Here is a 14,287-nt window from a genome sequence, read left to right as displayed (position 1 = left end):
ACCATGTTTCATTTATCTGTTTGTTTGTACCCAGACTCCACCCAAGGGCTAGCCCTGAGCAGATACCTGATTTGTACTGAATTGGATGGTTCTAGACAGAGATGGTACTGGATAATGAAAATTGGATTTGATATGGAGTCATAAGATTAGAATATAAATATTATGTGTTATTTACTAATTAGGGTAAATTCAGGCCCATAGTTTGAAATTTTGGTGCAAAGGCTATGTCTGATCACCTCTGCCTTCTAATGCCATGAAACAGAGATCAGACTTGTCTCCACCCTCCATCCTTCTTACGCTACTCTGACACTAACCGGTCCTCTAATCACACTCTACTTTCCTACTGGGGTCGGTCGTTTAATCTAATGGTCACACAGATTCACAGATAATACTCACATCTAATGGGGCTTATTGAGGAAGTTCCCAGTTACCACAAGTCATGATCAGTAAACAGTAAGGATGTAATCATTTATCCAGAGCAGCCCCTCTTCTCAGCCCGCAGTCAAGTCTCTCTCGGCCTCAGCCTCTTAGCTATGTGGTCCCTTGATGTCTCTCTCCATGCACCAGGAAGCCATCCTGTTTCTCTGCCTCATAGTCCCATAGTCTCAGCACTACTCTGTTTTGTCTCATGGCCTCCTTGCTTTGGCCTCTGATCTTGACCTGGCTGCTTTGTCCTTTCCTCTGGTGTCTGTGCCTCTGGGTCCTCGGATCTCAGCCTGAGGTCACTGCAGACAGAGATCTCAACAATGCTCCCCTGGCAGTTCTTCTGAAGGTCTTCAGCCATATTAAGCAGTTGACTACATTTCAGAGTTGCATTGAGAAGGAACCCTGGTGGCTTAGCGGGTTGCACATCAGGCTGCCAACAACAAGGTTAGCAGTTCAAACCAAGCAGCCAGTCCACAGGAGAAAGGTGAAGTAGTCTGCGCTCATAAATATTTACAGTCTTGGAAGCCCAAATTCTACTCTATCAAACAGACAACAAATCACTATGAGTCAAAATCAGGTTTGATTTTGGTTGGGTTAATTTCCGTAGAAGTCTTATTTTCTCAAATGAGGACAGTGGTGGCTTTGAGGTTTGTGTGTGGATACCTCTAAAATCTTTACCCTGCTTTACTATTCTGACTTAAAGGTAGATCGGGTAGATCTAAAGACTCAATTTCTAATAGAAAAAAATAAAATGTTGTTCAGAATCCTATGTTAATCTTTATAGTACAAAAAGAGTACTAATAAAAAAGTAAATAAGTACATGAATTAGGTTCTATTTACCCCCTTACCAGAAAAATAATCATTTGTTAGTTCAAGCCTTGAAACACTGCCTTGTTGACATCTCATGGAGTACGTGTGTGAAATCCAAAACATCCGTGTGTGTGTGTGTGTGTGTGTGTGTGTGTGTGTGTGTGAGAGAGAGAGAGAGAGAGAGAGAGAGAAAAGCTGACCATAGCATCTTTGTGTGTGCTTGCTATTGCAACGAGGATCAACGAAGCCATGCAGGTGCCTTGCTGGTGCAGCAATAAAGCTCTGGACTGCTTGGCAAACGGTTGGTGGCTGGAACCCACCAGCTCCTGCACAGGACAAAGATCTGGCCGTCTGCCTCCATTGAAATGACGGCCTGGGAAGCCCTATCGAGACGTTCTCCTCTCTGCTGTAGGGTCACTATGAGTCAGAACGGACTTGATGGCAGTGGGTTTGGTTTTGAGGTTTAATATCCTTTTCAGAAAACAAAAAAGAAAATTGCTAGATTTGAAAAATAGAAATAAAATTCACACATTTTCTGAAGATGCTGCCTTGGTGCTGTTTCTTAGTCCCCTTAGTCCGTGTTGAGTGATTGTGTGTGTGTGTGTGTGTGTGTGTGTGTGTATCATGCAATGAATTATTTAACATGACCCTTTTAGCTATCCTCCTTCATTTTGGGAGGTGCTGTAAATCCTGTCCTCTATGCCTGTGGTCACGGTCCCATTTGGGATTGAGTTGGCAGTTATGTTAATGCATCAAGATTAGAGTGGGATGCATCTTGAGTTGTTGCCTTACTAGCAGGTGTGACTCAAGTCAAACCCTCTGTTTCCTTGGAAGTGTGATCTACATTAAATCTGTAGAAATTCCTTGGCAAAGGCTACCCTCATGCTCTACATCCTGGATTGCGCTCATCTGCCTTTGACTCCTGGAACTTATGACTTGAGATAACAACTTATCAACTGACTTGACTCCATAGCTTGGAAAAGATGGACATCTTGAACCTCCAGCCACCAGTTCACAGAGGCCAGCGTAAATTATTCATCACATGCCTCTTCTTCTGATTGAGATGAGTTGGTGACAAAAGGCCTTAAACCTGTGTCCTTTGTTTTTCTCCAGCAGGGAATTTTGATAGACTGATTGATTGTAGTCCATCCATGGGAAACAAGAAAGTGAAAGCTTGCCTTCCCTTCTGGGGCTCATTGACTGTCTTTTCTGCCTTCTAGCAAGGACCCCGGGAGTCCCCATCAAGAACACCTACATCACACCCAAGTCAGCAATCTGCTGAATGGAGGCCCTAGGATCAGGTCACACCAAAGTCTGGTTTCTAACACACATTTCAGATATGAAACACAAGCACTGATTGCAAATCTGAAGACATTTTCATTTCGCCCCAGGCCAGGATTTTTAATTTAAAAAAAAATAAACCTGTCAAGGTCTGTGAGAAAGGCTCTTAGATATCTGGCCAATGGTTTATTTAAAAATCCAATAATGCAATTTCCTCAGCAGTAGGAGGCAAGAGACCTTCTCCAGGCTGCATGTCCCATAAATGAATGGTAGCCGGATTCCTAGTACATTAAACAGAAGAAACTTTACCCCCAAGAATCTACTTTGTCAATCCAGGACAGGGTCTCCTGAATACTATTTGTATCCAAAATAACTGTTTTTTGGCCATTCACATGGGTAATTTAAATATAAAATTTGAATTTTCAACTCAAAAGTTAAGGTTTATATCAGAACCACCAAGTACCTCCTCATTTGGGGCCATTTCTATCCCAAGAGCAGAGACAAGTCTGCTCAATGGACCATAAGACCCTAGCTTATTGGTCATACCTGATTGACATAAAGAATTGCCATGGAGCAAACCTGGGCCACCCAATATCTCCCTTTCTCAGACTTGACATCATTAACCTGTACAGGGGACTCAGGTAACTGTGGGCTTTGGAGCCAGAAGAGCCCAATTATCTAAAGGATCAATACAGTCACTTTGGAGTAGCATAATGGACAATAGTTAATCTGAACAATATATCCTTAGACAAGTGGCAAGAGTACATAACGAGACAGAGACAGAGACAGAGACAGAGATGAGAAGCTATGTAGACTCACAGAGAGAAAAGATAGAGGAAGCAGATACCTGATGACTTGTTAGTTTCTGTGAGGCCAGGAAGTTAGGTTCCATTAGAGTTCCTCACCTCCTTCATCTTGAGTTTGTTTGAGTGGATTTCTATTCCTACATCCAACTTCAAGATGAAGCTGTAATTTAGACAGAAGACTTGCTGTGGTTAATACGGCATTGCTCTAAGATTGAGTCAGTGTGATCCCGATCAAATAGAATTTGCTGTTCTGCAGAAATGGACATATTGATCATAAAATTCCTATAGGGATGCAAGGGACTCATAATAGCTAAAACAATATTGGAAAATAGATTAGGAAAATTCAGTGTTCCTGATTTCAATACTTGACACAAAACTATAGTAATAAAGATAGCGTGGTACTGATTTAAAGATGGACACAGAGTTCGATGGAATAGAATTGAGAGCCTGAAAATAAATCTTCAAATTTATGGCCAATTGATTCTCAGGAAGGATGTCAAATCAACCCAGTGAGGGGAAAATTACCTTAAACAAATGACGCTGTAGTAACTTCCTATCCACATTTTAAAAGATGAAACTAAACCTCATCCATACATAATATACAAAAGTTACCTTAAATTAGTCAGATACAAAAATATAAGAGCTAATTTTAAAAAAACAACACGTATAGTGAAATGTTGCAAGATCTTCATGCTCTCGAGTTAGGCAACGCCTACTTAAGTACAATACCAAAAGTGCAAATAACAAAAGAGAAAATGTTATTGGGTCTGTTGAGTCAGTTCTGACTGATAGCAACCCTGTGGACAGCTGACTGGAGCAGTCCCGCACCATCCTTACCATCGTTGCGTGTTTGGGCCCATTGATGCAATCACTGTGTCCATCTACCTCATTGAAGGTCTTCATTGATGGGACCACTCCTGCCGGCTGACGCTGAGGACAAAGTCCAGCGACAGATGGCCCGACTTCAAAGAAGTCGGACTATAGGAATTGGTTGCCGGAATCCGCTCACAAATTGTATTTGGGGATGTTTTGTTGTTGCCGCTATGATATTCTGGAGTATGTTTATGTTTTATCCCGGACCATGTAAAAATGAAACCATTATTGCCACTATGAGCAATAATGAGATCACGATGAATAATTCCGGGGAAATCACAGTATCCATTAAGAAAAGGGATGCAAATGATAGAATGACCGAGTTAATTATCAAAGCCATACAAGGGGATGAGTATTTTGGTATATTTATGGGAGAAATGCAAAAGTTAGAATTGGAACAACCCCAACTGACTACAGTAACTCCTGAGAAGTTCCCTATGACTGCCTTTCTGGGAAAGAGTGCCAAAGATAGAAACAACGCTTGATTCACTCAGTAGAACCCCTTAATAAATTTGCTTATAGTAAAGGGGACAGTAATGAAAAAACCCCTAAGACTACTCTCCCTCCTTTGGATTACACTGGCATTCATGACAACAATGGAGAACATATTATTGAGGTAAATGGGAAGTGTGTAAAATTTTCAACCTTATCTTTATGGGAAAGAATAAAAAGGGGTGGCCCAGTTTGGTGCGTTAGATCTATTGAAGACAAAATAAGGTATACAAAAATGTTATTACAGAGTGGATTGTGTAGATGGTGCGTAATGGAAACAAGAGAACAGTGGAAGCCTGATTGTAAAGGCAGATAAAAGAAATGGAACGAAGGCTTAAAGAACGTAAAATTGATGAAGCATAGAAAGGATATTTAGCTAACTTAGACCTTTGTAGACTGAACTTTGTATTTTAAGTTCATGCCAATCTACTTCCTTGAACTTAAACACTGTTTGGCACCATTACCACAAACCTATTTCAAGAACCATTCATGTCTACGGTTAATCACAATGTACGTTGGTCAAGATTGTAAACTTAAATGAACCAGTCACCCAGAAAGAACGTTCCGAGAAAATTTACACAGAACCTCCTGGAAAACTTTATACTTTGCACCTTTTATTATTAGAATTTTTTCTTTCCGTTTTGATTGTATGATTGTCAGAAAATATTGTTTAAATAGAACCTTAAAATTGTAATAAAGCAGCAGATGATCACTGACTCCTGACTCTGCTCATCCCTCTCGCGTCGACGCCTTACCCACTGAACAGGGCACCCTTCACCCCGCCGCGGCTGGACCGCGGCACTTCATCTTCTTCCACAAAGCATTGTGTCCTTCTCCAGGGACTCGTCATCATGTCCAGAGCATGTTAGACGAGTTTCACTGGTTCTAAGGGACATTCTGGCTGCACTTCTTCTAAGACATCATACATGAAAAACAAACAAAAAAAAATGAAAGTACATTAAAAAGAGGAAAGAAAGAAAAGATGTGAAAGTCAAAAGAAACTCTGCTACTTCCTTTTGAAGTAAATGGAAAAAATAATGGAGCAAGAGAATTAAGTAACAGATTTCAATGGGTAACTTTAGAAGATAAAATAATGAAACAAGCAAAGATTTAGGGTTTGAAACCCCAAAGGGGAAAATATGCTTGCTTGCAAGTCCTCAAGCTGAAAGAGCTAAAGAACCAAGCTGAGCCCGAAGTTGCAATATTGAAAGATTCTGTGGGCAAAATATTAAATGATGTAGAAAGCCTCAAAGGAAATGGAAGTAATATATACTTACTGTCATAAAAAGAATTGAATGATATTCAGTTATTTGAGGAGGTGGCAAGAACTGATGGTGTTGAAGGAAGAAGTCTAACTTGCATGGAAAACATTAACTAAAAACAAGTCCCAATCTCGAGAGAGTGCCAACTGAAGAGTTTCAACAAATAGAAGCAACGTTGCAAGCACTCAAGCAAAGAAACATAGATGTTACAAGGGTAAAGCGATGGAAAGAGATCTTGTTTGTGTCCATTCCAGTGAAAAGTGATCCAACAGAAAGTGGGAATAAAAGAAATAGATATATTAAACTTCCTCAAAATTAAAAATGTTTGCTCTTCAAAGGACATTGGAGAATGGGAGCAAATGCATGCATGGTTTAACATCCTTTCAGGCAACTGCACGGACATTGATTTCCTTAATCCTGCCAATTAATCTCTCTGAAATATTTTATTTCCCCAATTTTTAAAATGAGGCAATTAAAGCTCAGCTAGGTTAAGTATCTTGCCCCCAAACAAGGAATTTATAAAGCTACAGATAGTACTCAGCGGCAACCAGGATTTTTAAAAGAGGAAATAAAATTATTGGTAAAATTATATTGATTTAAATTTGTTACTATTAAATTATCCTTATATTGTCAAGTGAAATGTAGGTTCTAAAACCATTTGATTTGTAGTATCTCTTTATATATATTACTGCTATAAATTGCATAAATATAAATATTTGAAGTGAAATGGTCTAGAAGGATTTATAACAAAATGTTGATTGTCTCTGGAAGAGTTTAGACAATTATCCAAATATCTTTCTTCTTTTTTTCCCTGAATTTTGTAATTGCTTTAATATGATTATCTTTGACTTTTGATGTAATCAATTCTGTGAATTAACCCATGCTTTCCTTTTCTCTGAAAATATCTGACTGATTCCCACTCTAAGTTAGACCCTTCCAGCTAGTAGACTGCTTTTTAGAACTCCAGCACATTTTTGCTCTAAATGACTTTCCATTAACCTACAATTACAGGTCCTGATCTCATCAGATAAGAGGGACTTTATTGTAATGGGGATTGGGGGAAGTGCCCAATGTCAGACAATTAGTGAACTGACTCCAGTCACCAAGCTGAGCTGCTCTTTGAATGGGAAAAAAAAAAACCAAAGACAACCGTTCACACAAGAAGCTTCAGAAGGACCATTCTCCATGTTTCCAGGTTGTTTACTGTATTTTACTTTCATTTTACTATTCTTTGAAATATTTTCTTTGCCATTTGCCTTGTCTTTTTAACTGTCTTTCTCTTTAGGGTAATGGTAGCAACAAATACCATAAAAGCCAACTCATCAACCTCTGGTTGGTTAAATCAGTTCATTAAAAAAGGGATACTTTGCACTGGGCCTGGGAGCTCAGGACCATAGTTTTAGGAATAGCAAGGTGAAGACAATGTTCTGCGTCCTGCTTTGGTGAATAGTGACTGGTCTTAAAACCTCCTGAATCGGTAGTGAGGAGGGTGTAGGAGGCCTGGTAGGGCATGATCAAGGGCAATGTAACCAAGAGGAATTACTGAAACCCAAATGAAGACTGAGCATGATAGCAGGACAAGAGGAAAGTAAAAGGAAATAGAGGAAAGAGCTAGGAGACAAAGGGCATTTATAGAGGTCTAAATAAAGGCATGTACATATGCAAAATATTTATATATAAGGATGGGGAAATAGATCTACGTGCTTATATTTATAGGTTTAGTATTAAGGTAGCAGAAGGACATTGGACCTCTACTCAAGTACTCAACTCAATGCCAGATTACTTTCTTCTCTTAAATTGGCATTCTATCATGCTCACCTTCCTGACACAAAGTTAACAATAAATGAGAGTTTGTCTAATGTACTTTGGCCATGTTATCAGGAGAAAGCAGTCCCTCAAAGGACATCATGCTTGATAAAAGAGGGGAAGCAGAAAAGAGGATGATTCTTGACACCGTGGCTACCTCGGTGAGCTCAGACGTTAAAATGGGGAGCATGGCATGGGATCGCGCAGTGCTTTGTGCTGTTCTGCTTAGGGTTGCTGCAATGCAAATGTGGTTTCAACCCTTTTTATCAGATTGACATGAACTGGATTATAAAATATTTACTGGATTCAGGGTACTGATTTTTAACATATATAATTTTACTAAAATAATATTGTACATATTATGTAACAAAGAAAATGACCCTGCAAATTTGTTTTAACAATCAGTATACATTTTTTCGCTTCTATAATGTAAAAAAAAAAAAAAGTTAACAACAAAAATAAAACCTACATACTACTTGAACCAATCAAGAAAATAAACCAAAAAACTTTCCAGCCACTTAAGATGCAATTATTGGTCTCCCCTCATCCAGAGCAAAGAAGAGTGAAGAAAATCAAGGATTCAAGGGAACAATTGGTCCAAAGGATTAATGGACCTCATGAATTGCATCCTTCACCATTTTGGCACCAGAACAAGATGGTACTTGGCTACCACAACCAACATCCCTGATCAGGATCACAGGATCAGGATCCCTGATGCAGATCACTGTTTAGTAGGTTCTAAACAGAGAGGGAGGGGAAAATGTCCAAAATGAAAAATATAATAATGAAAAACAGATGTACTGATCTGATAGAGACTGGGGAACTCAAACATTACAATGGCCCTTGAATCTAGCCCTTAAATACTCATCCAGCTTGGAATTGAACATGCCACCAGAGATAAACTTTCAGCCATTAAGTTGATGCTGACTCACAGGGACCCAGTAAGGACAGATTAGAACTGTCCCTGTGGGTTTCTGAGACTGTAACTCTTTACAGGGTAGAAAGCCTTGTCTTTCCCACGGAGTGGCTAGTCGTTTCAAACTGTTGATCTTTGAATTAGCAGCCCAACAAGCAATCACTATGCAGCCAAACAATACACAGGCCTATAAAATGAATAACAACACCAGGAAAGAAATTATTCCTTAGTACAATCAATCATCTGAGACCAAAAAGGCACCGTGTTTCCCAACATAAAGCTCAGAGGGCAGAAAGGAGAAGTGAAGGACAGATGGGAATGGGGAATCCACAGAGGAAGAAGGAAGAGTGTGGGGACGCTGAGGGGGTTGCAACCAGTGTTAGAAAACGAAAGGTGTGTAATGTAGTGAACGGAAAGCACATTTCTTCTGTAAACTTTCACCCACACTACAAGTAAAGAGACAGAGAAAGAGAGAGAACTTTGACTACATCTTCAGAAGTAACAACAAGGTCACCATCTCTCCCCATGGAGTATAGAGAAACTGCTTTTATAAAGATCTTAGAATATTTCCACTCATGATGGCAGGTTTCAGGATGTGATAGCAGAAAGAAATCTCATACATTACGTTCAACTATTTCATTTTAAAGAGAAGACATTGACATCAACGCTGGGGAAAGTTGCTGACCCCAAGTAACAAAGCATGTTACTGGCAGATCTCCAAGCATAAGCTATCTCCTGACTTGTGGCCTCAGATTATTTCAGTACAGGGCTTGCCAATAAAAGTAGCTTTCACTAGGGGCAAGACAATAGGGAATGTTGTGGGCTGTGGTGAACAGGAAAGGCTATGGTCTGCATTTTGTTGGACAAAACAATTGGACACCTGGGTTTATCTTCTGGTTGTCATTGTGCATACCCCAGTGTGCATATTATATCAAATGTCTCACTTAGGAACTCCAGCACATTTATAACAACTTATTTTACTTATTCTGAGTGATGAATTCCTAGTTTTAATGAAAGGGCCTGAGAGATCATTTAATACCTTTTGCAGCCATCAGTTTTAGCTTGGCCCCTTTCAGCAGTAGGGACTCACTACCATACAGTTGATCACATTGGATTGATAGGCAGCCCTAGTTGTTAGAACTCTTTATATAGAAACAAGCAAACAAAATTAATTAAAAAAAAAGATTTCCTCCGACTAGCCACACTTTTACCTGTGGAGACAAATAGAACTGAGAGGTATCCTTTTTAAAACTGACTACTTTGAAATATGAGGGGGCATCAAAAAGTTCATTAAAAATGGAATGCAAAGATAATGGCAATTCTCCACCAACTTTTGGAAGCCCCTATCGTACTTGAAGATGGTTTGCATGCTCTTCGAAATTTTCTCATCTCCCTTACCCATTCTTCATATGATCTATGACACTCCGTCATGCGCATTCCCAAAGGTGAGGGGAAATCCCTCAAACCAAAATAGCTCTCCTAGTACTCCATCATCATGCCTAAAATTAATCCAAGCTACTAAAGTATTCAAAGACATGTCAAGAGAAGTGGCAGAAAGGTTCAGAAAGGAAACATAGGGAGGGCATTTCAAGTTAATATTAATAACAGTGGCAACTAATATCTATCAAAATCTTACAATATTCAAAGGACTCTGCTGAAGTCCTTACCTATATTATAACACTCAATTCCCATAAGTATCCCACTTTAAAGGCATCTTGTCCCTATTTTATAGACAAAGGAATTGAGCCACAGGGCAGCTAATTGACCTACCCAAGGCCATGTAGCCTGAAATGACTCAGCCAAGAGTTAAACCCTGGCCCGTGCGATTCCAAAACCAATGCCCTTGCCTGAAACCCTCAGATAAAATTTTGGGGAAAATAGCCCTGGAGTTAGAGTCTAAACACATGGGTACGTTTTCCAATGCCTGCTGTGGCTTTGAATACTTTGCTTAACTCCTGTCAACCCCTGTTTGCTCATCTTTCCTTTATATTCATTCACTTCTCCCTCTTCTGTTTACTAAGATGCAGTTTATAGATGAGTACCAGGCACTCTCCTCTCATCAGCCTTCAGCAGTTCCATTGACCAAGGGAGGGAAAAGCACAATGAGTTACTTCCTTTCCATGACACAATGGCCCTTCCCTTTGTGCCACTACCCACCCTCCGTCATTTTTTTAAAAAACTCCCTCTTTAACCCATAGACCAGTTTCTAGTGAGTCTATCCTGACTCACAGAGAACCCACAGGGGCCATAGCAGAACTGTGTTCCAAAGGATTTGCAATGGCTGACTTTTCAAAAGCATGAGAAGGTTTCAAAAAGTTCTATTACCCTTTCATTCCATTTTTTCATGAATTTTTTGAAACCCCCTTGAATATTGCCAGGTCTTTCTCCACAGTGCCTCAGAGTAGCCCCAAACCTTCAACCATTACCTGTTGGGGATGTTAACCTTTACACTACCCAGATATACTAACTCTTCCTTTAAACACTCAGTATTCAAGGCAAAGGAAGCCCTATGGCAAAGTGGTTATGTGTTGGTTTGATACTTTCAGGGTCAACAGTTTGAAACTATCAGCTGCTCCCCAGGACATAGGGGAGGCTTTCTACTCCCATAAAGAGTTATAGACTGGGAAATCCTCAGGGGCAGTTAGTTCTACCTTGTCTTATAGGGTCACCATGAGTTGGAATTGATGTCAGTGAGCTTTTAAAAAGTATTATTCTAGGCTCACTGGACTACTGGCCACCCAGCAAACCAGCTCTATCTGCTTAGCGTTGTGCTATTCTCTTTGCTTTAGTTGACTTTTTCTACCTGAAGAAACGGGACCTGAATATTAGCCCCCATCCTGATCACTGTCTGGTGCCAACAGAAGTAATCCATACCTCCTTGGCCTTAGCTGGCTCCTATCTTAATCACCACCCATAAAATTGAATGATAATCCCATATTTACAAGCTGCTTTTACCATTTAGAATGTGAATTCCTTGAGAGCAAAGGGCATATTTTATTTTTTTATCTACAGTATCTTGCACAGTGGTGTGTGCGTGTGTGTGTGTGTGTGTGTGTGTGTGTGTGTGTAAAGCCTTAGCACCTACTACGTGCAAGATGCAATGTATGCTAGGTGCTATAGCAGCACTGGTATCTAACTGTTTCTTTAATGAATGAACAAATACATGAAACAAGAGAGACCAGCCTTCCTTTGCCCACATTAATTAGCATTTTATTAAATGTGATGAATTCCATTTGCTGCAAACTACAGCCCTTAAATGACTTTCATTTGGATATAGAGATGTACTTGCACGTTCTGAGAGCAGAAGATAAAATCAGGTGCCCTGTCATTATTACCACCTCTGTCATTATGGTTATAATGATGAATATGAGATTATTATTATTTTTATTATCTCTAGCAAATGAGTTTTCTTTCTTTTCCCCAGAGCTTCTAGCAAAGTTTCTCCTGTGTTTCCAGTCACCCTGTCTTGTTTGAGACTCTGCTGGGGAGCTGTACAGAGAGAGAAGCGAAGGGAAGGAGGTCTGTAGGCTGACCTGGGACTTAGGTTGGCCTTCTGGCTACAGATTTCCCTGAAGCTTCTACCTCTGCTGTCTCTTTCCCTCTACTGCATTCAAGGCTGCCAGAAATCAGCTCAATGAGCGCTTTCTAGCTGCAGCCTTGGACAGAAAGTCGAAAAAATTGATTTGAGTCAATTCCCAGCAGAATGAGTCACATTTACTTGTTTCCTAGTCCCACCAAGAGCCAATGAACATCCTGCTTTTCCTTTTTATACCAGTAGAACTTTTGCCTATTGGCTGGGACACAGGTTGGTGAAAGGGGCTGAAAAAATAAAAACACAAGAAAAAGAAGAAGAGGGAGGGAGGGAGGGAGAAGAGAAAACCCCAGGGATAAAATAAAATCCCTTTCACCAGAGTGCATCTTTACTTGTGCCAGGATTCTGGGTCACAGATGTTTGCTATAAATTTCCTGTTTAGATTAGTAAAGAATTTGATTGTGAATCAAATGGTGAGTTTGAGGCCATATCAGCCAGCTAATTTTGTAAACTTGTCAAGGTATGTCATATACATGGGACTCAATTTCAGATCTGGAAATGAGCAAGAGGGGTAAAATAACCTTAACTGTAAGTTATTGTTAGGTGCTGTTGAGCCTGTTCCAAACCATAACAAAAACCATATGCATAACTAGCTACTCAAAAGTACATACATAATTATGAAGCCCAAAATGTTCATGGAAAAACAGAATGAAAAGATAATAGAAGCCCCTTCGTATAAATATATTTTTTTAAAAATCTACTGCCATCAAGTTGATTCCCCCCAACACATAGTAACCCTACGTAGAGTTTCTGAGGCTGTAAAGCTTTATGGAAACAGATAGTCTCATCTTTCTCCCAAGGAGCAGTTGATGGGTTTGAACCACCGACCTTGGTTAATAATACAACATTTACCCAATATTTTATGTCTTTATAAAAAAATATATATAAATAAAACCACCACCACTTTTACCCATACGATGGCAAAGAAGATGATGATGAGGGCTGACATTTCTTTTGCATTGATAGGGGTCAATGCTGGGAATGGCATAAGACCAACACCTGTGGGGTCACCATGAGCTGAGTCCTAACAATGAGAAGAACTATGCTACTGCTTTACTCGAATAATAACATTCTAAATAATTCCTTAAAAAATAACCACATTATGGGGATTCTGGGAAGATGGCTACTGAGAAACACATACCAGTGGGACTCCGCAGAAATCAGCCCAGGCAAGTTACTAAGAAGGAAATTCAACACTGCTGGATCACAGGAGGAACACCATAAATATAAGTAGGCACAGATCCACAAGGTTTTGAGGGGATGGGGGCTTTTGGCTTACCATAGTGCAGGCCGGCTAGGGTTTGACCTTAGCCCTGCTGCTGTCTTGGCTGGAGCCGGTACCATTTGAAGCTAGTGCAGGGGATTTATCTCAACACAGCCACAGCTTGCTGCCACCTCAGGGCAGGGATTAAATAAACCCTTGCAGCCCCATGGGCAGGGATATGGTCTCAGCTATATTGTTACTTTTGTTTCCCTCTCTTCTCTCTAGCCCTCCACATTAATTTATTTTTTCCTCTGTCTCTTCCTTATTCTTTCACACACCACTGCCAACGACCTCCAAACCACCCCACTTAGCCTAGGGCATTTACACCTGCCGGCCACTCAGTCAGGTGAGCTCCACCTTGTGCAATATAGCCCGAGGCTGGGGAAAGCCCGGCAGACCTCCACCAGGGGATATTCTGTCCAACTCCTTCCTGGGGAATTCCTGCCTGTGTGGCTGGTGGAGCTCCTTTTGTCCTATATGCGTCCAAGGGAACTTCCTCCTGCCTGCCTTAGTGCCTCACACAGCCTAAGACAGCTCAGCCAAAACTCGCCAACATTCCACGCAGCTGCAGAAACCTCTGCCCAACCTCCTCAGTGAGCTACCAAATCAAGCAACCCACCAGCCTCCTGGGGCACTCCCTGTGAGAGGGAAGTCACAGGAGGATAAACTGGTAGGCTAATTCCATAGTGAAATTAGCTGTAGGCAGTACGAAGAAGCATTCCTATGAGGCTCCCAGAGAGAGCCAGTGCTCTTCGACTC

This window comes from Echinops telfairi, unplaced genomic scaffold, assembly GCF_000313985.2.
Source record: "Echinops telfairi isolate 266 unplaced genomic scaffold, ASM31398v2 ScPeMD7_7410;HRSCAF=8448, whole genome shotgun sequence".
Taxonomy (NCBI): domain Eukaryota; kingdom Metazoa; phylum Chordata; class Mammalia; order Afrosoricida; family Tenrecidae; genus Echinops; species Echinops telfairi.
This window is presented reverse-complemented; position numbering follows the sequence as displayed.